General features: G+C 43.1%; 1 pseudogene; it reads left to right on the plus strand.

Annotated features, from left to right (window-relative positions):
• The first annotated feature begins 828 nt into the window (after nt 1–828).
• Nucleotides 829–5,042, plus strand: LOC108635021 (annotated as a pseudogene).
• Nucleotides 5,043–14,217: the final 9,175 nt, after the last annotated feature.

Genomic DNA, 14,217 nt, shown 5'->3' on the forward strand with positions numbered 1-14,217 from the left:
AGGCCAGGGGAGTGTCTGTCAGCCTTGCCTGGGGTGGGGGTGTCAGGGCGGGCTTCATGGAGAAGTTTTGGGAGAGACTGGAAGGATGACGACCTGACGGAGGTGTGTGAGGCCTTGGAGCATCTGACTGGACATCTGGAGCAGGACAGGCTGCAGGGGAGAACAGTGAGGTCCCATTCATCCCGAGAGTTTGTTACGGACGGGAACACTGTGTGTGTTCTGACCCTGCAGGGCTCGCCCTCATGGGGTGAGTGTCATCTGTGTGACCAAGAGTGCTGCCTCCTGCCCCTCCAGACAGTCACTCATTTCTCATTGCCGGGGCCGAGCCTCAGGAACCTTCAAGGGAAGAAAGCTTGAGGGCAGGGCTTGCAGCCCAGAGTGGGCTGGGCCCACATACTTGATTCTCTCCACAAGGCTCAGCATTTCACTCATGTCAGGACTCTCTGCAGAGGCAGTTGCTCTGAGACTCCGCCTGGCAGGGAACTCGCCGTTCCTGGGATCTGTGAGGAAGGAAGGAGGAAGCTCTCCGTGCTGTGAGGAAGCTCTCTGCACTGAGTCTGAGATAAGATCCGAATGTGTGGGGAGCCACAAAGCCAGCTCAGGTCTGGTCTTGGTCTCAGGAATGGGGAGTTTGAGAGAAAGGAGCCTGTGGGCCCTTAAGGATTTGAGGGTTGGATGAGGTTGGGTGTGTTCCAATAGGCTTGAGAATGCCCAGGAGGCCATCACTTCCCATTTGAGGTTTCCTTACTCAGAAAGTTCAGGCAGCAAGGATGGGAAGATGAAAAATGATGGATCGGCCAATGATGTCGTGCATCGTTTTCTTCTTAGGGGCCAGGTGCCAGATTCTGCCTCCTGCTGTTCCTCTCTCTGGCCGCCAGAGGGCGGGGTGCAGGTAGGTCACTCAGAAGCAGCAGTTTCATGAGCTCACCCAGGTGCACAGTGGAGCAGAGGGGGTGGAGCTCGGCTGGATGCTGATGTTCTGGTCCAGAGGGGAGTCATGGAGATGCAGAGAAGCCGCACTTTGCAGCCTACATGAGCTGTGGCCTAGTGTTGATTGCTGGTCTCTCTGGATGTTTGGCCTGAAGCTAAGGCCTGTCCTGGGGCTCCATCTGTACCTCTGCGTGTGGCTGAGGGGGCTCAGGGGAGCCATGGTGGTGAAGACTGTGCTTCCTTCTAGTGGCTCCTGCTCCTATAGCCTTGGCCTTGGGGTTCCCAGAAGGAGACGGTGTTCAGGGCTGTGTCCAGGGAACAACCTAGTCTAGTCTTCATCCCCCCAATTCCCTTCCTTGCAGTAGGCACTATGACAGTTTTCATTTTTAAACCGTTGAGCAAAAGAATGCAAGTGTTAAGCCTGTAGTAGACTGTGGTCAGGTATTCTTAGCTGTGAGAATCCTGACCTCTGGGGCCTCACAGTCCAGTGATAAAATTGTAAAGTAGGAGGGGGTTGAGAGCTGATGGCCTGTAAAGCTGGTGTGAGTAGCATCTGAATATTAATGGGAATTATTCTCCCATCCTCTAGCAATGATCCCTTCTGTTGAGAAGTTTTGGGAGGATGAAAAATGTGCTCCATACCTGTCTTTGCTTCCCAGAAGCGGCAAGGAAATCAAAGAAAGTTGTAGTGAGGCAGATGGTGAGTCATAAACCAACTCAGTATCCTCTTCTTTCAGTTACTTTTTAGCTAAGCAGATCCCAGTTATGGAGATCAGGAGGGCTGTGCCCACCACTCCTGTCTGATTTGACTTCAGCGTCCAGCCAAGTAGATTTCCAATGGGAATTTTGAGGGTTTGGATCATGTTACAGGAGACATCTGTACATGCAGCGGGTTTTCCAAGGAGACTGACAGATAGGGTTGGTAAAGTTCATTTCAGTTCAGTTCAGTCACTCAGTCGTGTCCGACTCTTTGTGACCCCATGAATTGCAGCACGCCAGGCCTCCCTGTTCATCACCATCTCCCGGAGTTCACTCAAACTCATGTCCATCGAGTCCGTGATGCCATCCAGCCATCTCATCCTGAGCTGTCCCCTTCTCCTCCTGCCCCCAATCCCTCCCAGTATCAGAGTCTTTTCCAGTGAGTCAACTCTTCGCATGAGGTGGCCAAAGTACTGGAGTTTCAGCTTTGGCATCATTCCTTCCAAAGAAATCCCAGGGCTGATCTCCTTCAGAATGGACTGGTTGGATCTCCTTGCAGTCCAAGGGACTCTCAAGAGTCTTCTCCAACACCACATTTCAAAAGCATCAATTCTTCGGCGCTCGGCCTTCTTCACAGTCCAACTCACATCCATACATGACCACAGGAAAAACCATAGCCTTGACTAGATGGACCTTAGTCAGCAAAGTAATGTCTCTGCTTTTGAATGTACTATCTAGGTTGGTCATAACTTTCCTTCCAAGGAGTAAACGTCTTTTAATTTCATGGCTGCAATCACCATCTGCAGTGATTTTGGAGCCCAAAAAGATAAAGTCTGACACTGTTTCCACTGTTTCCCCATCTATTTCCCAATCTATTTCCCATGAAGTGATGGGACTGGATGCCATGATCTTCGTTTTCTGAATGTTGAGCTTTAGGCCAACTTTTTCACTCTCCTCTTTCACTTTCATCAAGAGGCCCTTTAGCTCCTCTTCACTTTCTGCCAGAAGGCTGGTGTCATCTGCATATCTGAGGTTATTGATATTTCTCCCAGAAATCTTGATTCCAGCTTGTGTTTCTTCCAGTCCAGTGTTTCTCATGATGTACTCTGCATAGAAGTTAAATAAGCAGGGTGACAATATACAGCCTTGATGTACTCCTTTTCCTATTTGGAACCAGTCTGTTGTTCCATGTCCAGTTCTAACTGTTGTTTCCTGACCTGCATACAGATTTCTCAAGAGGCAGGTCAGGTGGTCTGGTATTCCCATCTCTTTCAGAATTTTCCACAGTTTATTGTGATCCACACAGTCAAAAGCTTTGGCATAGCCAATAAAGCAGAAATAAATGTTTTTCTGGAACTCTCTTGCTTTTTCCATGATCCAGCAGATGTTGCCAATTTGATCTCTGGTTCTTCTGCCTTTTCTAAAGCCAGCTTGAACACCAGGGAGTTCATGATTCACGTAGTGCTGAAGCCTGGCTTGGAGAATTTTGAGCATTACTTTACTAGCATGTGAGATGAGTGCAGTTGTGTGGTAGTTTGAGCATTCTTTGGCATTGCCTTTCTTTGGGATTGGAATGAAAACTGACCTTTTCCAGTCCTGTGGCCACTGCTGAGTTTTCCAAATTTGCTGGCATATTGAGTGCAGCACTTTCACAGCATCAGCTTTCAGGATTTGAAACAGCTCAACTGGAATTACAAATTCATATCAAAAAGTTTACTTTCCTTTAGGGCTAGGTCCAGGAAGGGAACTCTACACTTAGGAAATCTGAATCTCATAAAATGGGCAGTGACCATGCCTCTCCTTTGCTCTGAGTTGCAGAGGCCACATCCTGATGTAGACTTGAGATGTGGTTGGGTGCTATTATCAGGCCTTGAGTGGTCAGAAGGAGGCTCTGTCCAGAGGGAGATATCATCTCTGTCTTCTTGGATATTTGCTCTACAAAGTCTTTGGAAAGATAGCTTTGAACAAAGGCAGTCAGTGTTTCTGCTCTTAGATGACCCATAGAGAATTGTCTTCTAATAAGCAGGTATGTGTGAGAGCCTTCAGGATACATTTCTGACTTCCCAGAGTCTTTCTGATTGTGAGGCCTGAGATAGACCCTGTTGGTCTCAGACAGGGGGTCTCTGGGTTGGTTCCCTCTGCAGATGGCCTGTATCACCTCTGCACTGAGAATGGTGTCGTCTGCCAGACCTTCTGTGACATGACCTCTGGGGGTGGCGGCTGGACCCTGGTGGCCAATGTGCATGAGAACCGCATGCTCGGGAAATGCACGGTGGGCGATCGCTGGTCCAGTCAGCAGGGCAACAGGGCTGACTACCCAGAGGGCGATGGCAACTGGGCCAATTACAACACGTTTGGGTCTACAGAGGCCGCCACCAGCGGATGACTACAAGGTACTGAGCACCCAGGTGGGAAGGATGGGGAGCGGGGTGCGGCCAGAGAAGAGCATGTGGAAGGGAGGGTGGTAGACGGGGAGCTGGAGGTGGGGCTGGAGAAGATGACAGACAGAAGTCCATGTCTTGAATCATAGGTTCCTCCCACCAAGGCTGTTTGGGTGGTGGGGCCTCATCATCTTCTGGAAGGGTGGGGGTCTGAGCACTGCTGGGCACCTGGCCTCCTGAAGACCTGAGCTCTCAGCTCCACTGAGGACTGTGTGTGTGGGTCTTTGGCTGGTAGCACCTCCTGGGCTGGTCAGGCTGAGTGTGTGTCCCTCTGCAGAACCCTGGCTACTACGACATTCAAGCTCGGGACCTGGGCATCTGGCACGTGCCCAACAAGTCCCCCCTGCAGCACTGGAGGAACAGCTCCCTGCTGAGGTAACACACCAACATGGGCTTCTTCCAGAGACTGGAGCATAATCTGTTTGGACTCTACCAGGTACCTGGGGCTGCTGGCTGGGAGTGGGGGGCACTTCTTTTGGTGAGCTGAGAGCTAGGAGTTTTGGGTGAGAATAAATCTGGTCTGGGTCCCATATCTCTAGCAGATGCTTGTTCTTGGCTCTTTATTCTCCCTGTGGGTCAAGTGAACTCACAGTCTACCTCTCTTGGGATTTCTGAGCCAAGCAAGGGAAGAAGCATATGGGGGAAGAGAGAGGAACTCGAGGTTGTTGGCCATAGTTATGATGGCGGGTGGGTGGGGAGGAATTAGTATTTTAAAGCTGATCTGAAAATGACACCTGAGGGCATTAAATCTCCTGCTTGTTCTCACAGAACCTATATTTTGGTCTCTAGAAATACCTCGTGAAATATGGAGCAGGGAAGTGCTGGACTGACAATAGCCCAGCCATTCCTGTTGACTATGACTTTGGTGATGCTGAGAAAACTGCATCTTATTACTCACCAGATGGTCAGCGTGAGTACCTCCTTCCCAAGCCCAGTCATCAGCTCTTCCCTGCTCTCTTAGGGAAAGTGTAACTAGCAACAGTTAACGATTGTTAGCATTTATTGAACACATACAATGTACCACAGTATAATATAGGAACTTAACATGATTTTGTGTCATTTTATCATCATGAGAAAAGAATGAAGTTAGTATTACTCTTCTCCATTGTAGAGGATACCAGCTCAGTCTTCCTAATCAGTACCCTGCATGACTCTTATAATAGTTAAGGAAAGAGGTAAGTTAAAGTTCAGAGGCAAAAACAAATAGCCAAGTGGTGAGAAAAATTTGTTTTTGTAATGATGAATAGAATACCAAAGAAGCTGAAGTTGACCAGTTCCATGAAGACCTACAAGACCTTCTAGAACTAACACCAAAAAAGATGTACTTTTCATCATGGGCATTGGAATGCAACAGTAGGAAGTCAAGAGATAACTGGAGTAACAGGCAAGTTTGGCCTTGGAGCACAAAATGAAGCAGGGCAAAAGCTAACAGAGTTTTGCCAAAAGAACACACTGGTCATAGCAAACACTCTCTTCCAATGACACGGAACACAACTTTGCACATGGATATCACCAGTTTGTCAATACCAAAATCAGATTATGTTCTTTGCAGCCAAAGATGGAGAAGCTCTACACGGTCAGCAAAAAGAAGACTGACTGTGGGTCAGGTCGTCAGCTCCTTATTGTAAACTTAAGGCTTAACTTGAAGAAAGTAGGAAAAACATCAAGACATTCAGGTATGATTTAAATAGAATTCCTTATGATTATACAGTGGAAGTTACAAATAGATTCAAGGGATTAGATCTGATAGACAGAGTGCCTAAAGAACTATGGACGGATGTTTATTTTTTTATTTTTATTTTTAAATTTAATTTAATTTTATTTTTTTAAATTTTAAAATCTTTAATTCTTACATGCGTTCCCAAACATGAACCCCCCTCCCACCCCCCTCCCCACAACATCTCTCTGGGTCATCCCCATGCACCAGCCCCAAGCATGCTGTATCCTGCGTCAGACATAGACTGGCAATTCAATTCTTACATGATACTATACATGTTAGAATGCCATTCTCCCAAATCATCCCACCCTCTCCCTCTCCCTCTGAGTCCAAAAGTCCGTTATACACATCTGTGTCTTTTTTCCTGTCTTGCATACAGGGTCGTCATTGCCATCTTTCTAAATTCCATATATATGTGTTAGTATACTGTATTGGTGTTTTTCTTCCTGGCTTACTTCACTCTGTATAATTGGCTCCAGTTTCATCCATCTCATCAGAACTGATTCAAATGAATTCTTTTTAATGGCTGAGTAATACTCCATTGTGTATATGTACCACAGCTTTCTTATCCATTCATCTGCTGATGGACATCTAGGTTGTTTCCATGTCCTGGCTATTATAAACAGTGCTGCCATGAACATTGGGGTACATGTGTCTCTTTCAATTCTGGTTTCCTCGGTGTGTATGCCCAAAAGTGGGATTGCTGGGTCATAAGGTAGTTCTATTTGCAATTTTTTCAGGAATCTCCACACTGTTCTCCAAAGTGGCTGTACTAGTTTGCATTCCCACCAACAGTGTAGGAGGGTTCCCTTTTCTCCACACCCTCTCCAGCATTTATTGCTTGCAGATTTTTGGATCGCAGCCATTCTGACTGGTGTGAAGTGGTACCTCATTGTGGTTTTGATTTGCATTTCTCTAATAATGAGTGATGTGGAGCATGTTTTCATGTGTTTGTTAGCCATCCGTATGTCTTCTTTGGAGAAATGTCTATTTAGTTCTTTGGTCCATTTTTTGATTGGGTGGTTTATTTTTCTGGAATTGAGCTGCATAAGTTGCTTGTATATTTTTGAGATTAGTCGTTTGTCAGTTGCTTCATTTGCTATTATTTTCTCCCATTCAGAAGGCTGTCTTTTCACCTTGCTTATATTTTCCTTTGTTGTGCAGAAGCTTTTAATTTTAATTAGATCCCATTTGTTTATTTTTGCTTTTATTTCCAATATTCTGGGAGGTGGATCATAGAGGATCCTGCTGTGATTTATGTCTGAGAGTGTTTTGCCTATGTTCTCCTCTAGGAGTTTTATAGTTTCTGATCTTACATTTAGATCTTTAATCAATTTTGAGTTTATTTTTGTGTGCGGTGTTAGAAAGTGATCTAGTTTCATTCTTTTACAAGTGGTTGACCAGTTTTCCCAGCACCACTTGTTAAAGAGATTGTCTTTACTCCATTGTATATTCTTGCCTCCTTTGTCAAACATAAGGTGTCCATATGTGTGTGGATTTATCTCTGGGCTTTCTATTTTGTTCCATTGATCTATATGTCTGTCTCTGTGCCAGTACCATACTGTCTTGATGACTGTGGCTTTGTAGTAGAGCCTGAAGTCAGGCAAGTTGATTCCTCCAGTTCCATTCTTCTTTCTCAAGATTGCTTTGGCTAATCGAGGTTTTTTGTATTTCCATACAAACCTTGAAATTATTTGTTCTAGTTCTGTGAAAAATGTGGCTGGTAGCTTGATAGGGATTGCATTGAATTTGTAAATTGCTTTGGGTAGTATACTCATTTTCACTATATTGATTCTTTTGATCCATGAACATGGTATATTTCTCCATCTATTAGTGTCCTCTTTGATTTCTTTCATCAGTGTTTTATAGTTTTCTATATATAGGTCTTTAGTTTCTTTAGGTAGATATATTCCTAAGTATTTTATTCTTTTCTTTGCAATGGTGAATGGAATTGTTTCCTTAATTTCTTTTTCTACTTTCTCATTATTCGTGTATAGGAATGCAAGGGATTTCTGTGTGTTGATTTTATATCCTGCAACTTTACTATATTCATTGATGAGCTCTAATAATTTTCTGGTGGAGTCTTTAGGGTTTTCCATGTAGAGGATCATGTCATCTGCAAACAGTGAGAGTTTTACTTCTTCTTTTCCAATTTGGATTCCTTTTATTTCTTTTTCTGCTCTGATTGCTGTGGCCAAAACTTCCAGAACTATGTTGAATAGTAGCAGTGAAAGTGGACACCCTTGTCTTGTTCCTGACTTTAGGGGAAATGCTTTCAATTTTTCACCATTGAGGAAAATGTTTGCTGTGGGTTTGTCATATATAGCTTTTATTATGTTGAGGTATGTTCCTTCTATTCCTGCTTTCTGGAGAGTTTTTATCATAAATGGATGTTGAATTTTGTCAAAGGCCTTCTCTGCATCTATTGAGATAATCATATGGTTTTTATTTTTCAATTTGTTAATGTGGTGAATTACATTGATTGATTTGCGGATATTGAAGAATCCTTGCATCCCTGGGATAAAGCCCACTTGGTCATGGTGTATGATCTTTTTAATGTGTTGTTGGATTCTGATTGCTAGAATTTTGTTGAGGATTTTTGCATCTATGTTCATCAGTGATATTGGCCTGTAGTTTTCTTTTTTTGTGACATCTTTGTCAGGTTTTGGTATTAGGGTGATGGTAGCCTCATAGAATGAGTTTGGAAGTTTACCTTCCTCTGCAATTTTCTGGAAGAGTTTGAGGAGGATAGGTGTTAGCTCTTCTTGAAATTTTTGGTAGAATTCAGCTGTGAAGCCATCTGGACCTGGGCTTTTGTTTGCTGGAAGATTTCTGATTACAGTTTCAATTTCCGTGCTTGTGATGGGTCTGTTAAGATTTTCTATCTCTTCCTGGTTCAGTTTTGGAAAATTGTACTTTTCTAAGCATTTGTCCATTTCTTCCACGTTGTCCATTTTATTGGCGTACAACTGCTGATAGTAGTCTCTTATGATCCTTTGTATTTCTGTGTTGTCTGTTGTCATCCCTCCATTTTCATTTCTAATTTTATTGATTTGATTTTTCTCTCTTTGCTTCTTGATGAGTCTGGCTAATGGTTTGTCAATTTTATTTATCCTTTCAAAGAACCAGCTTTTGGCTTTGTTGATTTTTGCTATGGTCTCTTTTGTCTCTTTTGCATTTATTTCTGCCCTAATTTTTAAGATTTCTTTCCTTCTACTAACTCTGGGGCTCTCCAATTCTTCCTTTTGTAGTTGCTTTAGGTGTAGAGTTAGGTTATTTATTTGACTTTTTTCTTGTTTCTTGAGGTATGCCTGTATTGCTATGAACTTTCCTCTTAGCACTGCTTTTATAGTGTCCCACAGGTTTTGGGTTGTTGTGTTTTCATTTTCATTAGTTTCTATGCATATTTTGATTTCTTTTTTGATTTCTTCTGTGATTTGTTGGTTATTCATAAGTGTGTTGTTCAACCTCCATATGTTGGAATTTTTAATATTTTTTCTCCTGTAATTGAGATCAAATCTTAATGCATTATGGTCAGAAAAGATGCTTGGAATGATTTCGATTTTTTTGAATTTATCCAGTTTAGATTTATGGCCCAGGATGTGATCTATCCTGGAGAAGGTTCCATGAGCACTTGAAAAAAAGGTGAAAATTCATTGTTTTGGGGTGAAATGTCCTATAGATATCAATTAGGTCTAACTGATCTAATGTATCATTTAAAGTTTGCATTTCTTTGTTAATTTTCTGTTTAGTTGATCTGTCCATAGGTGTGAGTGGGGTATTAAAGTCTCCCACTATTATTGTGTTATTGTTGATTTCCCCTTTCATACTTGTTAGCATTTGTCTTACATATTGCGGTGCTCCTATGTTGGGTGCATATATATTTATAATTGTTATATCTTCTTCTTGGATTGATCCTTTGATCATTATGTAGTGGCCTTCTTTGTCTCTTTTCACAGGCTTTGTTTTAAAGTCTATTTTATCGGATATGAGTATTGCCACTCCTGCTTTCTTTTGGTCTCTATTTGCGTGGTATATCTTTTTCCAGCCCTTCACTTTCAGTCTGTATGTGTCCCTTGTTTTGAGGTGGGTCTCTTGTAAGCAGCATATAGAGGGGTCTTGTGTTTGTATCCATTTGGCCAGTCTTTGTCTTTTGGTTGGGGCGTTCAACTCATTTACGTTTAAGGTAATTATTGATAAGTATGATCCCGTTACCATTTACTTTATTGTTTTGGGTTCAGGTTTATACACCCTTTTCGTGTTTCCTGTCTAGAGAATATCCTTTAGAATTTGTTGGAGAGCTGGTTTGGTGGTGCTGAATTCTCTCAGCTTTTGCTTGTCTGTAAAGCTTTTGATTTCTCCTTCGTATTTGAATGAGGTCCTTGCTGGGTACAGTAATCTGGGCTGTAGGTTATTGTCTTTCATCACTTTAAGTATGTCTTGCCATTCCCTCCTGGCCTGAAGAGTTTCTATTGAAAGATCAGCTGTTATCCTTATGGGAATCCCCTTATGTGTTATTTGTTGTTTTTCCCTTGCTGCTTTTAATATTTGTTCTTTGTGTTTGATCTTTGTTAATTTGATTAATATGTGTCTGGGGGTGTTTTCCTTTGGGTTTATCCTACTTGGAACTCTCTGTGTTTCTTGGACTTGGGTGATTATTTCCTTCCCCATTTTAGGGAAGTTTTCAACTATTATCTCCTCAAGGATTTTCTCATGATCTTTCTTTTTGTCTTCTTCTTCGGGGACTCCTATAATTCGAATGTTGGAGCATTTCATATTGTCCTGGAGGTCTCTGAGATTGTCCTCATTTCTTTTAATTTGTTTTTCTTGTTTCCTCTCTGATTCATTTATTTCTACCATTCTATTTTCTATTTCACTAATCCTATCTTCTGCCTCCATTATTCTACTATTTGTTGCCTCCAGAGTGTTTCTGATCTCATTTATTGCATTATTCATTATATTTTGACTCTTTTTTATTTCTTCTAGGTCCTTGTTAAACCTTCCTTGCATCTTTTCAATCCTTGTCTCTAGGCTATTTATCCATTTTGATTTCAAGATTTTGGATCATTTTCACTATCAATATTCGGAATTCCTTCTCCGGTAGATTCCCTACTTCTTCCTCTTTTGTTTGGTTTGGTGGGCAACTCTCCTGTTCCTTTACCTGCTGAGTATTCCTCTGTCTCTTCATCTTGGTTATATTGCTGCGTTTGGGGTGGCCTTTTTATATTCTGGTAATTTGTGGAGTTCTCTTTATTATGGAGCTTCCTCACTTTGGGTGGGGTTCTATCAGTGGCTTGTCAAGGTTTCCTGGTTAGGGAGGCTTGTGTTGGAGTTTTGGTGGGTGGAGCTGGGTTTCTTCTCTCTGGAGTGCAGTGGAGTGACCCGTAATGGGTTATGAGACATCAAAGGTTTTGGGATAATTTTGAGCTGCCTGTATATTGAAGCTCAGGGGAATGTTCCTGTGTTGCTGGAGAATTTGTGTGGTATGTCTTGTTTTGGAACTTGTTGGCCCTTGGGTGGAGCTTGGTTTCGGTGTAGGTATGAAGGCATTTGATGAGCTCCTATTGCTTAATGTTCTCTGAATTCAAGAGTTCTCTAATGTTTTCAGGCTTTGGATTTAAGCCTCCTGCTTCTGGTTTTCAGTTTTATTTTTACAGTAGCCTCTAGACTTCTCCATCTATACAGCACCGATGATAAAACATCTAGGTTAAAGATGAAAAGTTTCTCCACATTGAGGGACACTCAGAGAGGTTCACTGGGCTACAAGGAGAAGAGAAGATGGAGGGGGTAGTTAGAGGTAACTGGAATGAGATGCGGTGAGATCAAAAGAGGAGAGAGCAAGCTAGCCAGTAGTCACTTCCTTATGTGCGCTCTGTAGTCTGGACTGCTCAGAGGTATTTACAGAGTTATACGGGGAAGAGGAGAGAGAGGAAGTAGACAGAGGTGACCAGGAGGATAAGAGAGAGGAATGAGTAGGAGAAAGACAAATCCTGCCAGTAACCAGTTCCTTAGGTGTTCTCCACCGTCTGGAACACACAGAGATTCACAGAGTTGGATAGAGAAGAGATGGGGGAGAAAAGAGACAGAGGCCACCTGGTGGAGAAAAAGGAGAGTCCAGAGGAGGAGAGAGTGGTCAAGCCAGTAATCTCGCTCTCAGGTAAACTTGGGTAGTGAAGTTTGGGTTTTTAAATGTACAAAATTGACAACAAAAACCTAAGAGCAAAGATTAAAAATCTAGAGTAGAGGTTGGATTTTCAAAGATACAATATTAAAGAAAAGCAGAAGGAAAAAGGAAGAAAGAAAAAAAATTATTAAAAAACAAACAAACAAACAAAAGAAAAAAAAAAACAACACAGCAACAACCATCCAAAGAGTATATATGGTGTTTGCCTTAAAAATAAAAAAAAGGTCTTTTTTTAAAAATAGTAATAATAGGTTATAGAAATAAAAATTAGAGGAGAAATAGAAGACTTAACAATGAGAAAATAGTTAGAAAAAAAAGAAAAAAGAAAAAAAAACAAAAAAAGCAAAAAAAAAAAAAAAAGGAATGATTTTAAAAATAGTAAAAATATGTCTGGCCCTTCTCTGGTGTTATGGGCCGTGTGGGATCACTTCCAAGGTGGTTCCCTCTGTTTAACTTCTTCTGTTTGCTGTTTTTTTAGGCTCACTATTTCAGTCGCGCTGTGGGGAGGGGGGATGTTGCAAACAAATAGCACTGTCGTGTGCACACAGTATCTCTGCCCCGCTTGACCTGTCCTTTCTCGCGGCGCACAAACCGCTCCGGCTCTAGGATGCTCAGCCGGGAACTGTCTGGGGCCGGCCCTAGGCTGCGTGCACTTCCCCGGTCCAAGCCGCTCAGGTTCGGCGCTCAGGCAGCCCTCAGAGGCACAAATTCGGCTGGGACTGCGCTTTGTGCCCTTCCCAGGTCCGAGTAGCTCAGGAGTTTGGCGAGCGCGATCACCTCGGCTTGTCACCTTTTTCTGCCACTGCTGCTCAGCTTTCTGGGTGGACTGCTGGCGCACCCCGTGAGGCAGATTGTGACTGTCCAGCACCCCCAGAAGTCTTAGCAAAGAAGCCTGCTTGCAGTTAGGTAAGTAAAGTCTCTCCAGATCTGCAATTGCCCCTTTCCAGTCCTTACGGCTCTGGCTGCCTGTCCCCGGCGGGGGATGGTCTGCAGCCGGCTTTTTCCGTTTCGTCCTTTGTTCTGTGCTCGGTCCTGGCGGTGTCTTATGTTCGAGCTTTTCGCGTGGTAGCTATCCCACAGTCTGGTTTGCTAGCCCACGTTAGATCGTTCTGGTTGCGCGTGGGGCGTTCCTGCCCGATTCTTACAAAGCTCTACAGCCTGCGCCTCCCGCGCGTCCCTGCCCTGCCCCCACTTCCCAATGGCGGATGCAGGCGTCTGTGCTGCTTTTCCACTGGGGGAGTTACTGTTGGGCTTGTAATCTGTTGGTTTTAATTTTTATCTATTTTTCCTTCCTGTTATGTTGCCCTCTGTGTTTCCAAGGCTCGCCACAAACTCGGCAGGGAGAGTGTTTCCTGGTGTTTGGAAACCTCTCTTCTTAAAATTCCCTTCCCGGGATGGGCTTCCCTTCCCAGGACGGAGCTCCCTCCCCACCTCCTTTGTCTCCTTTTTCATCTTTTATATTTTTTCCTACCTGTTTTTGAAGACAATGGTCTGCTTTTCTGGTTGCCTGATGTCCTCTGCCAGCCTACAGAAGTTGTTTTGTGGAGTTTGCTCGGCGTTGAAATGTTCTTTTGAGGAATTTGTGAGGGAGAAAGTGGTCTTCCCATCCTATTCCTCTGCCATCTTTCCCTCCTGGACGGATGTTTATAACATTGTCCCAAAGGTGATGACCAAAATCGTCTCAAAGAAAAAGAAATGCAAGAAGGCAAAATGGTTGTCTGAGGAGGCCTTTTCTAAATCCAGCTTGTACATCTGGAAGTTCTTGGTTCATGTACTGATGAAGCCTTGCTTGAAGGATGTTAAGCATTACCTTGCTAGCATGTGAAATGAGTACAATTGTGCAATAATTTGAACATTTTTGTTCAGAAAAAAGATGAGAAAAAAAGAGAAGTGAAAGGCAAAGGAGAAAGGGAACAATATACCCAACTGAATGCAGAGGTACAAAGAATAGTAAGAAGAGATAAGAAAGCCTTCTTAAGGGAACAATGCAAAGAAATAGAGAAAACCAACAGACTGGAAAAGATTAAATGTCTCTTTAAGGAAACATTTCATGCAAAGATGGGCACAATAAAGGATGGGAATGACAAGGACCTAATAAAAAGAGAAGAGATTAAGAAGGGGTGGCAAGAATACATAGAAAAACTATATTAAAAAGGTCTTAATCATCTGGAAAAACCATGATGGTGTCATCACTGCACCTGGAAGCAGAAATCATAGACTGCAAAGTTACATAGGTCTTAGGAAGC

This window comes from Capra hircus, unplaced genomic scaffold (genome assembly GCF_001704415.2).
Source record: "Capra hircus breed San Clemente unplaced genomic scaffold, ASM170441v1, whole genome shotgun sequence".
NCBI classification, from domain to species: Eukaryota; Metazoa; Chordata; class Mammalia; order Artiodactyla; family Bovidae; genus Capra; species Capra hircus.